This window comes from Sinocyclocheilus anshuiensis, unplaced genomic scaffold (assembly GCF_001515605.1).
Source record: "Sinocyclocheilus anshuiensis isolate Anshui unplaced genomic scaffold, SAMN03320099.WGS_v1.1 scaffold140, whole genome shotgun sequence".
Taxonomy (NCBI): Eukaryota; Metazoa; Chordata; class Actinopteri; order Cypriniformes; family Cyprinidae; genus Sinocyclocheilus; species Sinocyclocheilus anshuiensis.
Window position 1 is genome coordinate 902,229 of NW_015554147.1, and position 5,414 is coordinate 907,642.

General features: G+C 37.5%; 1 protein-coding gene across 2 annotated transcripts in view; it reads right to left on the reverse strand.

Moving 5' to 3' along the window:
* Nucleotides 1-5,151, reverse strand: part of LOC107670640 (cell adhesion molecule-related/down-regulated by oncogenes-like) — a 49,378-nt gene extending 44,227 nt beyond the window's left edge. For both annotated transcript variants that reach the window (XM_016463314.1, XM_016463313.1), the window contains exon 1: nucleotides 4,770-5,151. The gene's annotated coding sequence lies outside the window, so the exon portion shown is untranslated. The remainder of the gene's footprint in view (nucleotides 1-4,769) is intronic.
* Between the last annotated feature and the right edge of the window lie 263 nt (nucleotides 5,152-5,414).

Here is a 5,414-nt window from a genome sequence, read left to right on the forward strand (position 1 = left end):
CTTTAATTCTCGGGCACTGACTCGTTCGCTAAACTGAACATCCAATCAGAGCTCTCACTCGTGCCGACGGTCCCAACGGCCCCGACGCCGGCAAACTGCCGCCGACGTGAGCCCGACGAGAGCCGACGAGTGGAACACACCAAACAAACTAGCCCGACCGTCGCTCTCTGTCGGCCTGACGTTGGCCAACGCCCAACCGTCGGATTGGTGTGTCCCGACCTTTACAACAAGCATAGTCCTTACTACTGAGACAGGGTTTTTGCTTGCCCATCTATTGATCTAAAGCAGTGTTTCCAACCCACAAACTGCGACAAACTACGACAGACCACCAGAATGACTGGAAAGGCCATCACTGGGTCTGAATCATTACACATGCTTACATTCAAATTGGCCACTTAGCATACCTTTTCAACAGCCCCATGTGTTTATCATTACCCAGAACCCTCTACACGGCCAAACATTATTCTAGAGCTCTAAATAGAACTGCAGCGTTTAGCTTCAGTGTGTACTGGATAACCAATGCCCTGCTAATGATTTATAAATGCTCATAATTAGCGAAGGAACACTGATGGGTCATGACTTTACAATCACAAAATGTCATCAAGTCATTTAATTAGGAATCTAAGAGGGCTTGATCACAAACATGAAAAGAAACAAAATGGGGAAGCAAAAGCAATTGAAGATAAGTACTTCTCGATCCAGCTTATCTAGAAAGATAAATGCTATGTTGTGCAAAAAGAGTGACCTCAGAAACTAGTAATCATTCGACTAAAGGATATGAATTAACAGGAAATGCTCACTTGTCCCCCCTCCAGGAAAAAAACACAGATTGAGAGCGTGGGTTCTCTGAAGGTGCCCACCTGTGGCCCAAAGCCTCAATGAAAAATATTCAGGATGATGTTTTCTGGAACGTCAACTCCACCAGATTCTAAGTGCAGCCCCTATGTAAGAAAAGTCTGTTTGAAACAGTGGAAGCATACGGGCATCATTGCATTCTAGTAGCAGACAGAACATGAAGATCCCATCTGAGATATGGGAGCTTTATAAACACTATCAGTAATTGATCAAAGCTACTGGAGGAAAAGGACCGGAAACCTTCCTTTTCATCCTTCTCTTTTTAAGCTGATAAAAAAAAAGTAGCCTAATATGGCGAAACATCACCATTAAGGTATAAGATACACATTTCCTACAAGCTACACAAAATGTAGCTTCCCAAGATTCAAGCTACTAAATTTAAAGCAGTTAAACAGTGTAGTGTTAGCTATGGTACAAGTTACTAAAGAAAAGTAGCTAATTACACTGACATTACATAGAGGGGTATTATCTTTTACAAATACATAACCATCCAATTGTTTTATCACAGCTGTATTTTTCTGGCAACAAAACAACAAGGGTTTCTCAATTAGAATGACACCATTAAAATAAAACAGACACATTTACACTAAATTACTAAAAAAATGGAACAGTAATTTATTTTAAATTTAAGATTTAAAATGCAGGAACTCAAATTGAAAAGGTACATATACATTACTATCTTAAAAAACTGATTCCCCAGAATAAATCGATTTCTGCTGCTACTTGTTTTTAATTATTATTAATTATTCTCTTCTAAAGCTATGTGTGCATGTTCTCACCGGAGCTTACACTTACATCCTACTTCATCCGGCCGGAATGCCAGTCTCTTGTGAATGCGCGTACCAGTTAGCGGAAGCTAGAGATTACAGTTTATAAAGTTTTAAATATGGATATTTTTCTTACAAAAGTGCATAGATTCGCTTAAGGAGGCCTTTATTAACTATCCTTTTAATGTAGCATTTAATCACACTATAACACTACTCTTTTGAAAACAGCTGAGCCATCAAAAAGTTAAGTTATTAAGTCTATAATAGCTCTGATATAACTAAAGGCAAAAACTATTTCCTAAGATGAAGAGAAAAGAGACATCCTGAACAAACCAAAAATACAACCAAAACAGCAAAACCTTCTACCACCGCAATATATTTAAAACGCAACTCAAGCTGTCTACATACTATATATTTGCGGTTATGAACTCTAAACATTGTTTTATCTCTAACCAGAGTGACAGCAAACAATTTCGACAGCTCCAACTGTGCAGAGTGAGATTTTGTTGTGTAGTGATTATGATGAGATGATAAGCATATGTTTAATCCATCAGCACAGTTGTCTTTCTCGCCATATTTTATTCTGACAAAATCATCTGAAGAATGAGAGACAGAGAGAGCCAACAGGTGAAAGAGAACAAGTTGGATTACACGTGACCGAGCTCAACATTCCTGTCTGGACAAAAAATAAAGACATGATAAAAGTTCACTCTGCTGTCCTACAGTCTCTCATCCTCTGTCTACACCTTTCACACATCCCTTAAAATACCGCAGCGTAACTGCATAGCAATATTCAGTTAAATCCATGGGGTGGTAAAAAGCTGTGAATGTAGAAAAAATTGAATTACATTCATTCATTACACTTGCCTTTCTTGGAAAGCACTTTTTACAACTTTTATTGTGCTGGTATCTTAAGATCTCTTGGTCTCTTTCTCTCCCGAGCAGAAAGCATGAGGGCTTTGTTACCCAGCAGTCATGTTGTCCTAACCTCTCTGATCACACAAAAGACACTCTCATGCCACATGTAGGCATCCATTTACGCCTCTTTAGAAGCAGAACATCAAAAGAGTCAATTACACCCACAGGAGGAACAATACATAGAAATAAACCTCTATCTGCTGCCGGAATCATAAACATCAGTATGCAAATAAACAATCAGGTTTTTTTAATAATCTACAAAAGCCTATGCAGTTAAAATGAATAGACCCAAGTTACATCAACCTATCAAATATAAGGCTTATAATCTATTCTGAAGTACACCGTGGCTATTATGAGACATTTAATATGAATTTGGGTTGGTTCAAACTCTACAGAGAGTTTTATCTTTCTGCTGAGAGTTTTTTTTTTTTTATACAAATAGACACATTTCCTTAAATTATTTTAATAAAATATTTAAACAAATATCTTCTAGGCTTGCAAATAACTATTTGACATACACTGAGAGGAGCAATTCCCCTAAAATATTACTAAATTCTGGCACAGTTTGTTGCCTCTTTATAATACAAACCTATGTTTTAATCTACAACAAATAAGAATATTTTCAAACACTTTAAAGCATTTTATCTGTAAATACTGAAATTGAACTGGTCATTAGGTCAGCTACATATTTTATGTTATTTAAAATGCAACTCTAAAATAAGCCCACTCTGTGGATTCTCTATTCTGTGAAAGATTCCGTTTTTGTTTTTTTCTATTTTACAGTTTTATTGCCTTTCAATCTAATGCTGTTTATTTTCCAGAACAAAAACCCATGGGTTCTGTCTCTGTCTTCTGAGCCGAGTGTTTGGGGTCTGACTAATACATATTGTGGGGTTTGTTTTCATCAAGAAATAGCTATTATCAAACTGCAACAATGGTAAAGAAATTAACTTTTTTCTATGTAACAAAGATGTACAATTTGAAATCCATAAATTACATAAAGTGGATGTCATCTTAGACACTTCAGAGGAAAGCCTACAAAAAAAACATTACATTAAGTCATTATGCACACCAATTCAATGTTGCATTACATACAAAAACATGCATTTAACAGCCAAACCTTTCCTGTAAGAGACTAAAGAGCTTATGACCAGACTAACAACACTAACAACACTTGTCACAGAGAAAAACGTGTCCAATAGTTTAATGTTTTCATATTTACTGAGATAAGTCTATAAGCGCCCCCAAGGCCAACAGGAACATCATGTTGTGTTTATACAGTTACAGCTGTGATTAAAGTCACTGTCCAAAAAAAAACTCAACTCAACTCAAACTCAAGGAAAACTGAAATGGTTTCATTCATGGGACTGAAAGTGTTTTTTTATGCTTGCCACTTTTATACAGGAGCAGTTTGAACAGAATCTGACTCTAGATACTTTGACACACTTTACACTGGGGGAAAATGGGTGTTCATGCATTCCAACATCAAGTCTTTCAAATGTGTCAAATGCATTTTGAAATGCAAATACAAGTTTACAGAATCTAAGTGTAGATTCTGTAAACTTGTATTTGCATTTCAAAATCTGTTTCCACACATCGTACTCCTTTGCAAACATTTGATTAAAAACGTTTGACCTTCTTTCAAAAACGTTAAACTGTTTATACACTTTAAACGTCTTATCTACGTCCTTTACATTTTTGCATTAACTTAGATATTTTGTTTCAAGTCTTTAATCTTTTTTTTTTCTACACTCTTTACACTTTTGTATATACAACCTTTAACACTCAAATGGTTTGTTTTAAGTCTTGAAATTTGATTTCTACAATTTAAACTTTGTTTCTACACTCTTTACATTTTGGGAAAAGGGTTGTTTATGTATGCCCGAAATAAACTTTGGCACTTGGCACTTCACACCTATACATTACGCTTTGACATCTAGACAGTTTACAGTGAAATTCGAGTTTTTCGCATCTAAGCCTTCTGCACACTTTAGTCTGAGGCGGGAAAAGATCTTCATGCATTCCAGAACAGAACAAAAGTAATTTTTAACACTTGGCATTTTACACTTTCTCCTCATGTATGATGTCTGCAGTGCAGACAACTGCGTCTCGAGCAGGAAAAGTAAGTGAATACGCATGAACTTTCCACACTGTTACACGTTTCAGCGGGAGAGGCTCTTCACGCAGCATGTCCGTGGCGGTGGGTGAAGACTCTCCGGAGTTTCTTACCTTTTACAGGAGGGCAAAAGCCGCTGGCAGCCGGACACACTAGCAGTGAAACGCATTCTCTTGATGGCAGATCCGCACGGGGCCCTCCATTAGTCGCGGGCGCAAAGTGCAAAACAACGGGGAGGAAAATTAGTAACGATACGCCGTTTCACTCTCTTTCCGTCCCAGTCTACAGACGCAAGAACGCCGCGGAGTCAAAGTACGTACTCAAACCTTCAGATCCCGGTGACGTTCGTAGTAAGTGAACCCTACTCGTCTAACTGTTTCCCTCTGCCCTCTCTTTTCCCTGCACACGTTCACTCTCTCTACTACTACTACTGTCTTTTTCTACACACACGGAGAGAGAGAGGGGATCATATTGCTCAGCAGCTCGTCAGAGCAGGTGTGTGCTTAATGAATATACCAACATACCCGCCGCCTGCACCCCTACTACCCAAATCATCCTTAGCCTGTATTTGTCTCTGACTGGAATTCTTTTGACTTTAACATTTATTTACATTTAGTTCATTAATATTTATAGTTTTTGTGTATTTTTTTATCAATCGAACAAGTAAAAAAAAAAAACTGCTGTTTAATTTAAAGATTTAAAGGGGTCATATGATGCGATTTCAAGTTTTCCTTTCTCTTTGGAATGTTACAAGCTCT